Below are 19,462 nucleotides of genomic sequence, written 5' to 3'. Positions count from 1 at the left end.
GCTGGTGTATGATGCGTATCGTGACCCTGCTACATACAAAAGAATTCCACAGTAGCATTAAGGCAAGCTATAGTATTTGGCATCATGGCTATGGGATACTGTAGTATATTTGTCATAATTTAGTGCACGCACAAAACTGTATGTCCATCCACTGTGCATATTAGAATTAACTGGCTAGGATATCTACCTCTACCCTTTACAAGATGGAGTCAGACCTGCTCAGCTGTGCATCATATGCCCTATACTGCTAATAGCGAATGTAGATTCCCTTTTAGGTCTGGGAGGGGCCTGTGCTCTTGGAGCAGCTGGTTCTGGGTTCTACCCTCACTGCTGCTGTGAAGTTGTGGGCAGCTGTGGGGTTCAGGCTAGTGTTTGTATTTGATCACATGGGAGCTGTGATGGGAAAGAGAGAAGGGACTCCTCCAGTCCCTTCAAGCTGAGAAGTTCCAGCCATCATGATGCGTAGCCAGTAGGGCCCTGGACTGGTGATAATGCATTTTATTCATCAGCCTTCTAACCAACAAACACAGACTTCTAACTGTAACTGTGTAAATGAAGTGAGAGAAGACAGTGCGGACAGGCTCGGCTGCTCTACAAATGTCTACATCTCTTTGCAAAGAAGCTTCTAAAATGCACTGAGCCGAGTTCACCCTGGGTGTCACTTCGTTGGCTCTGGCAGAGTTACATCAGGAATAGATTTATCCCATTGCCTCTTCCTTTTCAGGCTGCCCTTGAGTCTCACAGTAGGGTGGGTGAAGAGATGGAGCAGGGAATGAGATCTCAATAGTTATATTAGAGACCAATTCTCATGCTTCAGGGCATGCACAAGCCACTAATTGGCTGGGGTCAGGAAGACACTGCCCCCATGAGCAGGTTGTGGCATAGTTGTCCAGTATAATGTTCTTTCGTCAAGACGTCTGGCTCTGGTGATTGTCAGGGATAACACTTTGGAGTAGATGGGCTGATCCAGCCCTATGTTCTAGAGCTTCACGTGGCCAGGGAATTGGCCAAAGTGGGCCACAATATGTACCAAAGGGAGCGGCGAATGCTGTGGTCTCCATTTGGATTTCAGAGCACCGAGGTGTTCAGAGACCACAGGGATGGGCGACCTGATAAAAATCCATGGCTGCGAAGGACTTGTTCCCGTACAGCTGTGCCTGTCAGAGACCCCCTGCTTTGGAGCTACACTGTAAGGACCCCCCCTCTCCCCGCCGCTGGGGACATTGTACTTAAGTGACAAGTGCAGGAACCATTCAGCCACTTGCACCCTGCAAGGGAAAAGGAAGCCGACCTGAGCAGCTGGTGACGGGAGCAGGAAGAGGAACCTGGGAAAGAGATGTCTGTGTCTTGTTATCTTCCCAGCATCACAGAGGAGAGGTCACCCAGTCCAGCCCCGGGGCAATGGAGGGTTTCCCCCGAGGTGTATTTCCCTACTGGTCTGTCCGGTGTTAAACAACTTGTGCTATTGGACGTCCCAATTCCCTTCTGTCTCTCCTAGGTGCTCGCACAGCTCCCGTTACCCTAGCACCTCCCGATCGTCAGTGTATTTCTCTTCACAGCACCTCTGGGAAGTCAGGAAGTGCCATTATCCCCCTTTTAAATATGGGAAACTGAGGCACAGAGCCGAAAGCCTTGGCCTCCCTGGTCTACACTTAACAACTAGATCAACCTAGCTATGTCATTCAGCATGTGAAAAATTTCACACCCGAGTGCTGTGGTTTGGTCAACCCTAACCCCCGGTGTGGACACGGCTAGATCGACGGAAGAATTCTTCCATCAGCCTAGCTACCGCTTTTCAGAGAAGTGGATTAACTGCATTGACAGACAGCCCCGTTCTGTAGATGTACAGCTATGCTGCAGCACTGTAACTGGGCCACTGTAGTGTAGACACACTCCTTGTCCACACTAGAAACGTTTGGCGGGCATAATGATACTGGCATAGCTATACCAGCAAAGCCTCCTAGTGGAGACACAGCTTCTGCTGGCATAAAACTGCCTCTCCTGGCAGAGCTTACACCTGTTCCCTGAGAGACATGATCTGTACCAGCAGAAGCACTTCGCTGCTAATATAACTGTGTTTACACGGGGGCTTATACAGCGTAGATTTGTTGTTGTTTAAAAAAAAAAAAATCCATAACCAACCAGGCACAAGGAGTTTGTGGTAGAACAAAGATTTGACCCCACAGCTCATCTGTCTCAGTCTTCTGCTCTAACCTCTGGAGCATCCTTCCACTGGCCTCCTGCGCCGTTCTGCCTGGGGCTATACTCTTATCAGTGTCTAATAGCTGAGCTGGGTTGGACCTGGTCCGTCTCTAGATGGGAGCTAGGTGCTGTTGGAAAAGGAGCGGGGGATTCTGTAGGTGGCGTTCTTCTTTGTGGGCCAGGATGCCCTGCCTTGGTGTCAAGGGACTGTGTTCTGCCTAAGAGAGGTAAAACTGAGGCCCTGATCTGTCACTGAAGATCTCTTTTAAAATAGTAGAGCTGTTAGCTCTCAGCGGGCTGGCCAGATCCCAGCTTGGGGAGTGTATTCCGCTTAGCTAGATTCCCTGGATGCAATGTTCATTTTCACTTCCTGCCCTAAAGTATTGGTGTGCATGGGTGTAAACTGCTGCTGCATTCCACCCCAGAGGCAGCTGCATTCTGGTGGTGGGGAAGTGAAATGCAACCAACCTGCTCCTAGTGTGCAAGTCTGCAGCACACCTCAGTGTCTGTGAAAGGCACGATGTAAATCAATAAACAGGAGACGGAAAGTATTTGTTCTCCACTACCCATCAGAAAGTCCATCTTCTTGGCAATTTGCCTTGGACCTCCATGCTGTGCAGAGGGATGGGACTGCAGCAGTGGCAGCCTGTCCTGGGAAGCATGGGGGAGATTCTGGAGAGACACAGGACTGAAGCCACATCTCCCTTAGTCCAGCCAGCCCTGCACACCTCCAGCTAAAACCGCCTCCTTCCCCACTGAAGGCAAGGCGAAGGCTGCTGGTTTGCAGGTTGCATGGAAGGCAGGATGGCTGTTCAGTGACAGAGGTGACGGGGAGGTGCCTCGCAGACAAGAATTGGCAGCTTGGAGACCCTCCTCCCACAGGTCTCTCCGCAGGGCGGCCCCCAAACATGGCCAATGAAGCTTTTGCAGCCCTGCTCCGGTTTGCCCATTGCGGAGACGGGCGCAGAGCAGCTCTGCTTGTCCCACCCCTCCAGCATGCTGGGGATGTGGAGAAGAGGGAACCCGGATCTGAAACGGCCACGGCTTTGGCGTTTGACTCTGAACCCAACTCAACTGAATCTGGACAGATGAGAGTTCACAATAATCCAGCCTCCTGCGCCCGTCTCCCTTTAAAACCCTCAGAGCCCTGGTCCTGGAGAGGAGTCTGAATATGTCGAGCTGGGGGCTTCCCCGCCCCTGCCTGTTAAATCTGTGCCCAGACTGCAGGTTGCCAGCCGCCCCTCCACCATATGGAACCTCCTGCAGGAACATTTGTCTGTGGAAAGAGGCCCAGGGGAGGGGGACAGCACTTAACCAAATGCTAATGCCATCTCTGCAGCGGGGCTGGGCACGGCTGCGCGACGGTGCTTCGCTCCGGGAGGTCTGTAATCACACACCCTGTGGTTGAAAACATTTATCTGTCTCAGGGAAGTGAGCGTTGCGGAGACCAGGCCATTTGCAATCAGCGAGAGGCCTATATTTTTCCTGTAAATGACTATCCTTAAAGAGTGATTACTTCATTTTAACTCGATCGCTTTCCTTGGTGCCGGCAGCCAAATGTGCTGACCACAGCAGCGACGAGGGGAGAAGATGAGTTGGGGAGAGGACACGGCAAAAGAGGGAGAGATGGCGGTGCATTGCTGTGCTTTTAGGGCCTGATCCTGGGAGCTGTTCATTGCCCTCCCCCATCGCTGACTAAAAGGAAAAGAATCCATAAGGTGGCATGGTGCAAATCTCACCTGGTCTTTTTACCCTGGCGTGTGGAGAGCTCAGCCCCTGTGATTCTAGTTTTCTACTCTCCAAGCATTGTCTCGCACTTCCCAGAAACCCCGTTCTCTCGCCATTGGTGGGTAAAGGGAAACAAGGGGCCACCGCTGCGTGTGTTCAGACCCTGAGGCGTGCTCTTTCTAGGATGCATCCATGGCAATTTCAACAGGAGACAGGGGCCCTGGAACTAGGGGTGCAGTAGCACCCCTTGGCTTGAAGTAGTAATTGCCACCAAATGCATGGCTTCCATCCGAGATAGCGTTTACGGTTTGGTTCAATGGCTTCCAGCACTCTCACTATAAATGTTGTTCCAGCACCCCTGACAGGGGATGGGTTTCTTCCTGACTTCCAATCCTGCACAGCATTGCCATGCACTGTTAAACAGCTACTGTGCTCCACCCCAGAAATGGCTGCCTCCCCTGTGAGTGAAAGGACTGAGTTTACAGAACTTGTGCATTGCTTTGGGCGGAAGGGATGTGGAGAAGTCCAATCACATTTTTAGTGGCTATAACAGAGGTGGCTGGCAGAGCTGGGCAGAATGGATGGGTGCTTGTGAAACCTCACGTGTGTGCGCGCCAGCGTGCATGCAAATCCCATGCAGATCAAAAGAGCAACTGGCGTTCAGGTAAACCTCACAAACCAAACTGGCTGCACTCCACTCACCTTCAGCAAGCGCTTGGCGTGTTCCTAATGTGCTGGACAGAAGAGTGATGGAGTTTGAATCCCAGAGAAGCCGTTCTTCCCCAGGGCAGGGATGCGAGGTCGGGGAGCCTGCTCCATGGGCATTGGCTGCTAAGGCATTTCCAAGATGGGAACAGGAGTTAGGATTGCTTTCAGGCCACTCCAGCCCCAAAGAGCCAGAGCTAGGGGGGAACTGTCTGAGCTGGAGAGAGGCTGAAACCTTCCACTGAGCTTGGGTGAAAAATGTTTGAACTAAATCCTGCCCAAATTTCTGGGTCTGCCGGGGGTTGGAAACCTGATGTCCCCATCTAGCAGGCCCAAGAGGCTGAACTGGTTCCGAGCTTATCCTCCCCTTCTGAAGTCAGCCCCCCCCATGATTTCCTCCCGGCTGGCATGGAGCCAAAGAGAACTGGTCCCTCCATCCCGATGCGCCTCACGTGCATCACAGGGGGTCTCTTTCGTATGCAAAGGTGCCAGTAGAAGGCTGGGCCTGTGGGGAGCTGCTTGGGTCTAGTTGGTCATCCAAGCCTCTGCCTCTCGCAGCAGGAAGCGTCACGGCTTAGAGATGGATGGATGCTTCGCTGCTCTCCCTGGCCCACAGCATGGCAGCCGTTGCCTTGGATTGCTGCAGGCCGCCTTGAGAGAGAACTAACTTCCCCCATCCCGTCAGCTGATTCCTCAGTTTCCCTACACAGGGCTCAGAATCCTGAGTGACCCCAGCTCCTTACCGCCCCCTCCAGGGGCCACAAGTCTATTGTAAGGGGGCATTGAGGTGGGAGGCCCTGGCGATCGTAGCTGAGAGATCTTCTCCCAGATTAGCTTTCAGGGGAGGGAAGATGGCAGTCCTCCCGTGGGCTGGGTTGTGAGGAGCACTGTGAGACACCAGCGGCAGGGTGTGTGGAGAAGGAACATTTAAAGGTCCAAGTTATAAAAAGGGGAATAAGGACAACCCGGGGAATTACAGACCAGTCAGCTTCACTTCAGGACCCAGAAAGATAATGGAGCAAATAATTAAGCAATCAATTTGCAAATGCCTAGAAGATAATAAAGTGATAAATAACCATCAGCATGGATTTGTCAAGAACAAATGGTGTCAAACCAACCTGACAGCTTTCTTTGACAGGGCATCAAGCCTTGTAGATTACAGGGGGCGGGGCAGTGGTAGATGTGGCATACCTTGACTTTAGTAAGGCTTTTGATGCTGTCTCGCATGATAAACAAACTAGGGCAAAACAATCTAGATGGAGCTACTATAAGGTGGGTGCAAAACTGGTTGGAAAACTGTTCCCAGAGAGTAATTATCAGTGGTTCACAGTCAAGCTGGAAGGGCATAACGAGTGAGGTTCCCCCCCAGTCTGTTCAGTATTTTCATCAACGATTTAGCTAATGGCATAGAGAGTACACTTCTAAAGTTTGCAGACAATACCAAGCTGGGAGGGATTGCAAGTGCTTTGGAGAATAGGATAAAAATTTAAAATGATCTGGACAAACTGGAGAAACGGTCTGAGGTAAACAGGATGAAATGCAATGCAAAGTGCTCCACTTGGGAAGGAACAATCAGTTACACATGAACAAAATGGGCAATGACTGCCTAGGAAGGAGTACTGCAGAAAGGGATCTGTGGGTCCTAGTGGATCACAAGTTAAATATGTCAATAGTGTAACACTGTTGCAAAAAAAAGCAAACATGATTCTGGGCTGTATTAGCAGGAGTGTCGTAAGCAAGACAGGAGTAGTAATTCTTCCACTCTGCTCTGCACTGATTAGGTCTCACCTGGAGTATTGTGTCCAGTTCTGGGCACCACATTTCAGAAAAGACATGGACAAACTGGAGAAAGTCCAGAGAAGAGCAACACAAATGATTAAAGATCTAGAAAACACAACCTGTGAGGGAAGATTGAAAAAATTGGGTTTGTCTGGAGAAGAGAAGACTGAGGGGGACAGGATAACAGTTTTCAAGTACATAAAAGGTTGTTACAAGGAGGAGGGAAGTAAATTGTTCTTATTAACCTCTGAGGACAGGACAAGAAGCAGTGGGCTTAAATTGCAGCAAGGGCGGTTTAGGTCGGACTTTAGGAAAAACTTCCTGTCAGGGTAGTTAAGCACTGGAATAAATTGCCTAGGCAGGTTGTGGAATTTCCATCATTGGAGATTTTTAAGAGCAGGTTTGCTAAACACCCGTCAGGGAGGGTCTAGATAATGCTTGGTCCTACCATGAGTGCAGGGGACTGGAGTAGGGGGCTCCATCCAGGAGGTGGATCCTGGACCTCGCGAGGCCCTTTCCAGTCCTGATTCTAAGTCTGGCTGATGCATTCAGTCTTCCTGAGTGCTCACCAAAGTCGCCCTCTTCTCCCAGGGTGCCCGCAGCACACCAATACCCTCACAGCGGACGTGGGCGGAGACGGAGCTCCTGGAACTGACACGGCACAGCATGGGCCAGTGCATGAGGCCCCCTTGGTGCCAGGAGACACGTGGGCTCCCTGCAGCACAGTCCGGGGGTGTTAGGCAGAGCGGTGCCCAGGAAGGGGCGGTGGGTGGTGCAGGCAGAGATACACCTGCAGCGAGTGAGGAACCCCGCTGTCGCCCTCCCAGATCACCCTGGATGTGATCAGATAGATGGTGGTTTGTTCTGACTCGGGCCAGCCGGCTCCCAGCTTCCCAGCCGACTTGGTTACAATTCAGGTTAATTAACACGTTCGTCTGGACAGGCCCGCCGAGGGCAAGAATGCAATTAACAAATCCAGCACTTCATTAAATTGCATCCCAGCAGGAATTGCAGGGGGAAAGATGCCACGTGCTGCTGCCACGTTTATTAGGAACGGGACAGAGCAGCGCGGCGAGCCCCTCCCCCCCAAACTAAATTCACCAGCTACAAAGTAACAGCAAAATGAATCCACGGGGGGGATGTCTTCAGGGCAATTAAATACCACACTCTTTCCCAGCTGCCTCGCTGCTGTTTTGCTGGGGGGGTCAAGAGACAGGTCCAAGGTCACACAGAGCCCAGCCGTCCCGACGCACATCCCTGCCAGGGCTGGGACTCAGTGCTGTACTGAGTCCCAGGGTCCCCGGGTGCTGTACCACTGCCGCTCCCCGCCGGAGGTGCCAGGTCGGCGCGGCTGCAGGGGATGTCAGCTCCGAGGAGGACGGCCCGGTCGGTGACCCCCCCAAGCCGGTGTCCAGGGGCATGGTCCCCTCGGTACACCACTGCCGCTGCCCCCGATGCCCCCACAATGGTGGGAGGGTGAGAAATGGGTCCACAGACCCGCCCCCGTGGGTCGCTGCCACCACTGGGGGGTCCCCATGGCTCCCCCATTGCGTCCAGCATCTGGGCGGAGGGGCCGGCTTGGCGCGTCACCAGGGATATCAGTGGGAGGCGGCTCCTCCTCCACGGCCGGTGCCCTTGGGCCTGGCCCTCTTCCACCCCCCTGCCCCTCGGTACACCACTGGGTGCTGGTCCCTGCTGCCCCACTGATGTACTGCAGGACCTCAGACAAGTCACTTCGATGCCTGCGTGGCCTCTGCTCTGTGGCTGTCTACATTGCTGGGTGCTCGGTATGAGACGTCTTGGGCCTGGTTTTCAAGTGGGCCCAGCACTTGGACTTCAGGAGCACACGGCACCTCTGAAAATCAGGGCTGAGACAGCTGAAGCTGGGCGCTCAGGACAGCGGCCCTGCTGAATCAGGGGCCAAATGTTAGTATCAAACTCTGTGCCTCAGTTTTCTCATCTGCAAAATAGGGCTGATCCCAGCTTCACAGGGGTTCTAGGAGGTTCAGTGACGGTCTGTAAAGATGGCAACAATTCCTAGGTCAATTGATTCTATCTTTCCTCTTCTCCCAATCCTCACTCCTCCATTCCTTTGCATGTTCTAAGAGAGACAAGGTGGGGGAGGCAATATCTTTTTTTGGACCAACTTCCCTTGGTGAGAGAGACGAACTTTCGAGTTTACACGGGGCTCTTCTTCAAGTCTGGGAAATGTGCTCCGAGTGTCACAGCTAAATACAAGGTGCAACCGATGGTTTAGCGTAAGTAGTAAACACACATTTCAAGGGACCTTTCCAGGTGAAGTGGCCCGTTAACACCTCTCTGGTCAGAGAGGGAAAGGAGAAAAGAAAAAGCTAAGGGGATCGGTTAGTGGGTCACAGATGGTGGTAATGAGTCATAGATCCAGTGTCTCTGTTCAGTCCTTGATTTTTAGTGTCTAGCAAAGTTATGACTTTAAGGTCCCAGGCGGCAACAGCTTTTGAAGATGTTGTGCAGGTTTCCTTTGAGGATGAGGCCTGATAGGTCAGATACGGAGTGATCGCTTTGTGAGACGTGCTCACCCACGGGTGAGAGGGAGTTTTTGTCCTTTATCATTTGTCTGTGTGAGTTCGTTCGAGAGCGCAGTGAGTGTCTAGTTTCACCCACAGAGTTGTTGTTGGGGCATTTAGTGCAGAGGATGAGGTACCCCACATGTTGTGATAGGCATGTGTAGGACCCAGGGATCTGGAAAGGTGTGGTGTGGGGGATAGGGATCACTGTAGCAGTGGAGATATGTGCGCATGGGTTTCTTGTGTATAATTGTCTGTAGGGTTCCATTGCTGAAGTTGATTGTGGTGTCCCAGAAGTTGATGCTAGTGTAGGAGTGTTCCAGAGAGAGTTTCATGGACAGGAGGTGGTTGTTGAAGCTCTAGTAGAAGTTGAGGAGGGACTTTAGGTTGGCTGCCCAGAAGATGAAAATATCATCGATGTATCATGGGTTTGGTGGAGCTTTTGTCCAAACACTCTTCATCCTGGCAGCTGATGAAGAGGTTGGCATATTGGGGAGCCGGTCAAGTACACACGACTGTTCCCGCAGTTTGGACAAAGTCTTTGTTGTCGAATGTAAAATTGTGATGGGTGAGGATGAAATGGCTGAGTTTGGCGACGTGTTTGGGGTGGACCCCTGAGGGCTGTCCATTGTCTTGTAGATATTTGAGGCAGGCAGCGATGCCATCGTTGTGAGAGAGGTTGGTGTATAAGGAGGTGACATCCAGGGCGGCAGGGTGGTGGTCTGTGAGAGGCTGTTAATATTGCTGAATTTCTGGAGGAAGTCAGTTGTGCCCTGGAGGAAGCTGGGTTTTTGTGTGGTGCGGGGTTTGAGGATGATTTCTATGAGTCCCGACATTCCTTCCGTAAGAGTGCCACGGCCAGGTATGATCGGTCTGCCTGGATTCCCTTGTTTGTGTATCTTGGAAAGCATACAGAAGGTCCCTGGGGTCGGTTCATAGAGAATGAGGTTGTAGAATTTCTCTTGGAGTTGTTTGGAGGAGGATTTAATGGGTGAATTGTGGTGTGGGGTCTCCTTTGAGTTCTCTATAGGAAGTGGTGTCGGAGAGTTGTCGGCTGGCCTCATTGAACTGCGATGGTCCCCCCCTTTGTCTGCTGTTTTGTGGGTAATTCTAAGTACATTTCACGATTCTAAGTACAACTTTCTAATTAGAGCCCTCTGCTCATTTTTATAGCTATAACAACATAATATCTCTCTTTCTTTTCTCAGTTACAGGAGGCAATGATAGTCTATCTTCCAAATTGTTTCCCATTTGTATCTATTATTCATGCAGCATTTCATATATATATATATGTGTATAATGCTGCATGAATAATAGATCTATATAAATAAATAAATAAATAAATATATATTTAAATCACATTCACTAAAATTACATTAAAAACAGCCTCTCGGGCTGCTGCAAGCATTGAGATTGGGACCAGTGCCCTGGCCTCAGCCACCTTCTGCCACGAAATTGTCCTGTGCTTCAAAGGAACCAGTTCAAAAGCGGATGCTGGCTTTGTGCAGTGTGAGCCGCTGAAAGTGTCATGGGGCAAATCTAGGGGATTTGTTTCCCCTTCATATATCGGAACAAGGGGCGGACACTGCACTCCATGGTGCACATCGGGCAGACCCAAACTAGCGAGAATTCCAGCTGATTGTAACTAGTGCCTCCCGCTTGCAGCTGGACAACGGGGCTTTACTGTGCTGTAGCAAGTGGTAATTGTTTATCGGGGGAATGCAAGCACAGCTGGGAGCCGGAGCCACTTGCTGCACCGAGGGCCTGATGAGATGGCCGGGGACTGTCTGTATTGCCTGTGGATTTTCTCCACTGAGAAGCCAATATCCTGGCCAGCTCATTGAACATCAGAAATCTAGTGCTGGAATGGCAACCCTGGAGACCAGAGCCCTCTGCTGCTGCACGGTGCAGGGCCGGCGGCAGCCCTGCTCTGGGCGGATGCTGGGGGCTGATTCTCCTCTCCCGCCCCGTGTGTCATCACGTATCCCAGGGCCGAGTGGGGGTGAAATGTCGCCAGTTGATCGGGTCGTGTTTCCTGGGGCGAAGGCTGGCGCAAGGACAGGGTGTGGAGAGCCAGCCTCCAAAATATGAGATAGGATCTCCCCCACGGCTGCTCTTCCAGGGACACTCTCATGCCTGCTGCCTCCAGCCAGCCCACCCTGCTGAGGAGGCACCAAAGGGCGTTGACTTTCAGTGGCACTTGGGTGCCTGAGGTCACACAGGAGCTTGGGAAAACCTGGGCCCTTGTCTCTCGGTTGAGGCGCCCGTTCTGCCCCAATAGCGCGGGCAGGGAGGAGCTGGGCCGTTCCGGGGGTGGACACTAACCAGAAGGCAAAGCTCAGCTCGGATCCTGGCCAGGGAGGGCGGCCGGCGAGACACCTGAGCAAAGTCCGGGAGGAAACGTTTCTTCTGCTGGGGGCCTGGCAGACCCACCCACGCAGACCCACTTCCTCCAGGGCCTCCGAGGCAGGGCTAACGAAAAGGTCTGGCTGCAGAGCCCATTGCATGCTGCTTGCGTATCAGCCATAGGGGGTGCCGTCGAGCAACCAGACACTACCGGGGCCCCTTTCCCTCCCTCATTGCAGAGTACAGCAATTCCCACTCTCATCTGGCCTGGAGAGTCACGCTTTCTGTCCCCCCTGTCCCAGAGCAGGGAGTGGGCTCTCCGTGGTGTTTCCAGTCCCTGCTGGAGCACAGAGCGCCCCAGGACCAGGGATCCAGTGTGGTTTGTGGAGAGTTGCTTCTCTCCATACCTCTATGCCTCCATTTCTCCCTCTCTAAAATGGGGATAATTATATTCCCCTGCATCTGCACACTGCTCTGAGGTCAAATAAGGAACTAGTCCCCTGCGAGGTGTCATTACCCTTGTTTTATGGACAGGGAAACTGAGGCACAAAAGGGGACGCCTCTTGTCCAAGGCCACTCAGCAAATCAGCAGCAGCGCCAGGATGAGAACCCAGGCACGCCTGCGGCCCAGCCCAGCACTCAGCCCTTGCCCCCTCACTTTACCCAGTCTGCCAGCCAGCGCGTGTGCATTACAACCGTTCTTCCCATCCCCGCTGCCAGCTGCTGGCTGCTTCCCCCCTGCGCCAGCAGAAAGCTCACTCCCTGCCCGAGATGCCTCAGAATGTAAATCGCAGCCCCCGGGCCAATTTGAATGATTTTTCCTAACGTAGCCCCAAGGAAGCCAGTTCCTGCCCCCTCGTTCTTCATGCCCTAATTGTTTGGTGCCATTTCTCGCTGCCTCGCCCACGGTCCCAAGCTCGTACTCTGGGGGAAAAGAGGCAGGCTCCAAAGCCGCCTGGGTGTTCCTCCAGCGCCGGCCGAGCACCTGGAAGCCATGGGGCCTGGGCAAAGAAAGCTCCAGGATACTTCTAGAAACTTCTCCTCTGCTGCCTTGGATGCTTTGGCGCCGGCAGAACCTCATCGTTCTCCTGCTCCCGCCGCTGGAGGGGCAGCTTCAGGGAGGCGTCCCCCCGCAGGGGTCCCCAGCTGTGCAAGTGATCCGGCCAGCCCGGGAGAGCAGGCGTTTCTAGCAGTGAGGGCACATTGTGGCCTGGGAACTGGGGGGACGTGGGGGACAGAGGGGGATGGTTGAGGCCCCTGGCCCTCTCCTGAGGAGCGGGCCGGTTCAGATGGTCTCCTGTGCTTCCACTCTGCCACTGAGCCCCCAGCCCAGAGCGGGATTCACCAGCCCTGCCCAGAGAACCTGGAGCACGGGTTCCTGGCTGGGGCTGGCGGTGGCCGGAGCTCTGGTGGGAGGCTCTCGGGAGCCCTGCTGACTTTTCCTCCACAGGGTTGGGGACTCGGGGACCACCTCAAAATCTCCCTCAGCAAGGGGGCAGCATCCCCCAGCCCAGCAGCCCCCGTCCTGTGGGGAACCTGGAGGGCTCATCCCAGGGCCTCGGGGCTGTGATTGCAGCAAGAGTCAACACATGCACGAACCGCAATCTCTCTCTCTCTCTCTCTCTCTCTCTCTCTCTCTCACACACACACACACACACACGTCACACACACACACACACGCTGGCCCTCCCCCGAGATCCCGCAGTCTCACACGCCTGCTCACTCAAACACACACACCCTTGCACCCTCCCACATCCCGCAGTCTGTCACACACATGCGCACCCCCCCGCAGTCACACATACATACACCTGCAGCCGGGCAGACATCCACCACCCCACATCCCCCCTACAGACAGAGAGACAGCCCACCTCACACACACAGATGCCCCCCCCCGACATACACACCCAAACACCTGCTCCCCAGAAGCAGTTCCCACACACCTCTCCTCCATCACACTCCTGCTCACCATCCCTGCAGACAGGCCCCTCCTGCGTCCTGTTCTTTAAAGCCGGCATACCTTGCCCATGCCCAGCCTGGCCCAGGGGTTGAGAGGGACGATTGCAGTGTCCTCAGGTGTATCACAGAGGGCACGTGTCTAGGGCTTGCGTACTGAAGTGAAGGATGCACTAGATGGCGAGAGATGCCGTAGGCTAGATGGATACAGCAGAGTCGGACTATTTATCAAGAGGATCTCACGTACCCCGCTGCTAACTGTAGGGGGCCTATCACCTTGCCTGGATGCAGCTGGTGCTTGCCAGTTGGAGACAAGCTGCCATGCTCAAGGGCTCCAGGACTGAGCCAGTCTGGCAACTCCTGCCTTCTTAGCTGCATGTCAGGGTTTGGTCCCTGACGCCTGGCACTGCTTCCTGTCTGACTGCGCCTGCTTTTGGCTGTTCTTGGCACAGAAAGGGTAGCATGCTCCCACCCTCCCAGCCAGGGAAGAGTTGGGGCAGCTTCTTGCCGGACCCTGGCAGGAGGGTTGCAGGATGTGAAAGCAGGTGGCACCAGTGTGCTCCCCCCGCCCGACGCCGGCAGTGAGTGAGCAACGGGAGGACGTCACGTTCCTCACTGCCAGCAGGAATGTTCCTTCTTCTTAGCCTGTATGAACAGATTGAGAGTGCTGGAAATAAATCCCTTTTCATACCGAGCTCTGCAGCGAAGCACTGAATCACTGGCTCATCGAGAGAGACAGGGAAAGGGAGGAGATGGTTTTCTTTTCTTCCCACATTAGCCGCGAACCAGTTAGATGCTTCCATCGCTCGCCGCATCTAGACGGCATTACCGAGCGTTTGCTGTCACAGCCCCAACATATAATTTGACTTTAAAACAATCCGATGGGGGGAGCAACGAGTTAAAAGGCTGCAGTGAGAGTGTGTGTGTGCTGCTGCCCTCTACTGGATGGGCTCACAACTGCTCTACTGTGCATCTGAGACCACGTACTGCTGGCGGGGATTCTCCTCTGCCTCTGCCTTTGCCTCTGCCAGGAGAGTGCAGTCTTGGAGGAGGAAGATGTGATTTGTTATTTAGAGGCCTCAACTGAGATCAGGGCTCTGTTGTGCTAGGTGCTGTACATACACAGAGTAAGAAACAGCCTGCCACAAAGGGTTTACAATCCAAATAGACAAGACAGACGACTAATTATGATTCCTACTAGATGGGGAATTGAGGCACAAAGAAACTAAGGGCCAGATCCACAAAGCTATGCAGGAGCCTAATTGCCATTGATTTCAGTGAAAGTTAGGAGCCTAAATACATCTGTGCATCTGGACCCCAGGCCTGGGTCTACACTAAAAAATCAGGTTGATCCAGCGACGTCGTTCAGGGGTGTGGAAAATCCACACCCTTGAGTGGCATAGTGAAACTGACCTCACCCCAGCGTAGCTTGACAGAAGAATTCTTCCTTCCACCTCAATTCCACCTCTCAGGGAAGTGGATTTTCTGTATGGATGGGAGAACCCCTCCCATCAGCGTGGTAGTATCTACACTGAAGTGCTACAGCCGCAGGGAATTGAACCTGAACGCCAGGGGACCTTTTGACCGCAAGCCGAGCCTTCCTCTGTGAACGCTGCTCTGCCGCCTGGCGTGAAGTCCTGAGTTGTCACAGAGAGCCAAGAGACTAATGCTGAATCCTACAGGTTCGTGGATTTGTCACAATAATAATACTTCGCACGTCCAGGGGGATTTCCAGCTGGAGCGCTCAGAGCACGCTACAAACACGAACTAACCCTCCTGCTACCCCTGGGGTGGAGGTAAGTATCACACGGGGTAAACGGAAGCACCCTGAGGTTAACTGTTCATTCACAGAAACGTCAGGGGCCGAACCGAGGCGTCCTGCCTGTCCTTCCCTGCAATCCTGCTGTGCCCACTGTCAGGAAGGAAACAGAATTAATGGCCACATTAGGGCTCATCAACGTCTCTTGCAGCGACAGCACCTAAAACAGCTGAGGGTGTTGGGAGCGTACATCAGAGCATGCTTTGCAGGCCCCGGCTGTAATTCTGCTGTCAGCTAGAGCCGAGAGCATACAGCTACATCACCTCCGGCTGGGATCTCAGCGGATTTGACAAGCCAGGAAAGGGCCAGCGTATGGCATCTGCCTGCTGAGGGGCCTCAAAGGAAAAGCGCCTACAGCGCCTGTAGGAAGAGTAAGTAGCACTCTTCCCCGAGTCTATTAAGCCAGTGCCCTGGACTGAGCTGGAATGAGAAGTGTATTTGAAGCCCTGGTCACTTATGGCCGTTACCCGTCCCTAAAAAGCAGGGAATCAAGATGATCTAGGTAATGCCATTCTCTCACCTGTAGTGGACCCTGCAGTTCCAGGCAGTTTATAATCCCTGCTTATTCCATTCATTGTTCCATTCATTGTTCCCGCGATCTTCTGTCTAAATATTGTATCCACTTGTCTCTGCTCTGAAACGTAGGTGGTAAAATCTTTGGGGCAGGGAACTGTCTTATGTGCGTCTAGAGCACCTCGCACAATAGGGTGGGGGCCTCTGGGTGCTACTATAATACAAAGAATTAGTAATAGTGTGTGTGTGTGTGTGTGTGTGTGTGTGAGAGAGAGAGAGAGAGAGAGGGGAAATATGTAGAGGTGTGACTGTGTTGCTGTGTATGTTAGTGTGTGTATGTAACATGCACGTTTTCTGAATGCTTGAGGCATTCAGAGAAGAATCACTGTTTTCGGGGGCTTATCCAGACTAAACCTCCGGCCCTTTCTGAGGTTTCCGCAAAGGCAGGACATGAAGTTGGAGGGGTCTTTCGCTGCTTGGTGATGTCTCTTTAGAATTCGATTGTCCTTCAGGAATAAGCAGGAGCTAGAAACAATGGTGACCAGGGCGACTGAATAGTGGAGTGGGTGTCTTGCAGCAAGATGTTGTCTGGTAGCCAGGACAGGGGACTAGGATTCAGGACTCCTGGGTTCTATCCGGTTCTGGGCCATGTTGTCTAGTGGTTAGAGCAGGGCGTGGGGATTCAGGATACCTGGGTTCGATACCTGACTTGTCACAAGACCCGGAGCAAGTCCCGTCCCCTCTCATCTGTACAGATAAGTAACAGGCCATGTTGTTACCCCCCAAAACTTGCAGCTGAGGTTCAGATGAGAGTTTATGATGAGATGAGGACTGGTAGCTAACCCCGGGGGGCAGGGGAGGAGGAGCAGAAGGAGGCCAGGGGCTACCGAGCTGAGATCCACCGCTTGCTTTGCTTATAGATCTGAGTGCTCCAGGTGGCTGGGGCCGCATGGAGAAGGAGGCAGAGGAGGTGGCTGATTGTGTAGCTTGGATGGAAGAGAGGGGGGATTAAAGAGCCCAGAACAGAGAGGCAGGTGGGGAGATAAGCAGCACAGTCTTCAGTTTCCCCACCTGTAACCCAGGGGTAATAACACATACCCACCCACTGAGGCCCATGCTGTAGCAGTGCAGAGAAGTCACCATTATGTGAGATGCAGCTACTAGCTGAGAGGCAATGCGGGATCGAGCATAGACTGGGGAGCAAGAGATCTTGGAGGTTCCAGTCCCAACTCTCTCATTGGCCTGCTGGGTGATCTTGGGCAAGCCACGTCCCCGCTGTGTGCCTCAGTTTCCCAATCTGTACAACACGGATAATGACACTGACCCACTCTGTCAAGCACTCCGAGATCTGTGCTGGACAGCGGTAGACAGTGGCCTTGGGGTGGTTTTTGTTGGGGCAGCTGCTGCAGCTTTAGCTATTGCCTGGAACTATTCTCCTGTGTCTTCCGCATTCGCTTGCATTGTCATCATCATCCTGCTACCGGGCTGGGTCTGTGCTGGGGGAAGGGGGGGAACCTCATCTCGGGTCTCTTGCTGTGCCTGGGGGCAGAGGAGCAGATATTATTAGCCGTTTGCCTGTGTCCCCATAACGCATCTCGTTAAGGCACCTTGCGGCATTTCTCCAGCTCTCAGAGCGCAGAACAAGGTCCGTCTCACGGGACTGATAGCAGCACAGGGGGCGGACGTCATTCCCAGCCCTCTGACTGGGACCCCCTGACCCTCCGGGGGCAGTTCCTAAGTGCGCCTGCCCCAGCCTGTGCAGATGGCAGGGGCGCCGGTGGTTTCAAATGTGCCCGGTGCCCAGCGGTGCCCCACGTGTCTGGCTGCTGGTGAAGCGATAACGAGACAGGAGCAGGTGAAGGAGAGAGAGGGTTTCCCATAGCGCCAATCGGCCCCGTCGCCATTGCTCCCATGCCCCTGTGTGAGGCAGCAGCTAGCATAACGGGCAGGGATGGCGTCCGTAACGCTGGCAGCCGGCTCGAACCTGGCTGAGATGAAAGGCTCCGTCTCTGCTGGCCTTCCCTGGAGCGGGCTCTTCCCGCTCTGTGTCTGGCCCAGAGGCTGAGAGAGTGCTAGAGAGAGGCGGTGGTGGAGGGGCTATAAAGAGCCCTTGGCACCGGGGTCCAGGCTCTGCCCCCGCGGCTGTCAGAAACTCAGGCTTTGGCCCAGATCCTCACAGCTCCTTCGGCCGCTAATTCCTGTTGGTTTCAATGGGCGTGCGGCTCAGAGAGCCCTTTGAGGGTCCGGGCCTTTGCCACTGGGCACAGAGGAAATGCCCTATTGGAAAGAGCTCTGGGTTTGACGGTCCGTGGGCCCAGGCTCTGACGAGGGCTTAGAGGAAGGCATGTAAGGGGCTGATCCAAAGCCCGCTGAAGTCAATGGGAAAACTCCCACCGACTTCTAAAAGTTTCAGCCTTTGGACACAATGCCCAGGAAAACCTGGATTGGCCCCCTGTGCCTTCAGTCCGCATGGGGAGGAGAATCTGGGCCGGATCCCTCCGCTGCAGACCGGGAGCTCAGAGAAGAATGTGAGCTCCATCTCTGCGTCCATCAAATCGATGCCAGGCAGGCATCCCATTCACAGCCTGAACGAAACCCGCAGAGGAAAGGCAAACGCTGCTCTCCCCAGCCCATCTCTCACTATGGGGCTAAGCGTGGCTCATTTTCTTGTCCCTATCGGTGTATATACGCACCAAGCAGGGCTCTGTTAAAGCCAGGGCCATGCTACTGCCTTTCCTTAATGCCGACATAAGCTCCATTTGAATTGCAATTAAAGAGAGGGAGGAAAAATGGAATTAAAAGAGCTCCTGTGCTGTGTGATGATGACCCACCTTCACAGCGGCTTATTGGGCTCTTTTTTGATGCATGCAGAAGAACGGCCAGCTGAACAAAAAAATAAAATCCCTTCTGTTCTTAAAGGAATAGCTCAAGATAGGAGCAAAATTGCTGAAGCCCGGAACAGCCTTCAGGTTTTGTCGAGCCTGCTTAGAAACTCTCTCCTGGATCACATCTCTGTTAATAGTGCTGGCGCCCAGAAAGCCTTCGGGGGAGGAAAGGCATAGAAACATATAGAAAGTGTCAGAAAATACTGTACAGGGGCAAGAACTAAAGAATCCAATCTGGCCCCAGGAAGATCAACTGCCTTATTTTTTTTCCCCTCTTCCATCTGATTTCTTTCCCCGTAATATCCTAACAAAAATCTGAAGAAAGATTGAAGGGAGGGAGCCAGGAGGCCCAAAACAACACTAGATTAGAGGCATCGTCAATATTTTCCCTTCTGTAAACTGGGGCTGAAAACTACCTGTGGCCTGAGTGAGTCAACATCCAAGAGAGAGATGGGCCTGATTCTCCACTCACTGACCCTGGTGTAAATCAGGAGGCGCTCCCCCTGAAGCCAGCAAGGTTACACCAGAGTAAAGTTAGTAGAAAGGATTTTTTGCACTGGTGTGGTTACAAATCAGAGTGAGTGGCGCTGGCGCAAAGCCTATCTGTCATTAGTGCAGCCTGGGTGTGAGTTACATCAAAGCTAAAACCCGTAATGCACACAAGACCCCCAGTCATCATGGTTGCGGTCGCAGACCAGGCCCCGTTGCGCTAGGCACGGCACAGACACAGAACCAAAGGATGGTTCCTGAGCCGTAGTATTTACAATGTAAGTATACGAAGAGACAGCGGATGGATGCAGACAGGCTGAGAGGGGCACACAAGGAAACCAGGAGATCCTATTGGTCACCGTGCCGGGCAGCGCATAACCATCACCAGTTATTTTTGTAGGGCCCATGGCAGAGGAGAGATTTGAAGGTGGTGAATGAGGGAGTTTTGCTGATGCTTACAAGGAACATCTCCTAAGCATGAGGGGGGACAGCATAAA

The sequence above is a fragment of the Emydura macquarii genome, unplaced genomic scaffold (assembly GCF_026122565.2).
Source record: "Emydura macquarii macquarii isolate MOO-44397 ecotype Brisbane River unplaced genomic scaffold, CSIRO-AGI_Emac_v2 contig_3113, whole genome shotgun sequence".
In the NCBI taxonomy this organism is placed as follows: Eukaryota; Metazoa; Chordata; order Testudines; family Chelidae; genus Emydura; species Emydura macquarii.
The sequence above is the reverse complement of the archived record's forward strand: the minus strand, read 5'-3'. Positions refer to the sequence as shown.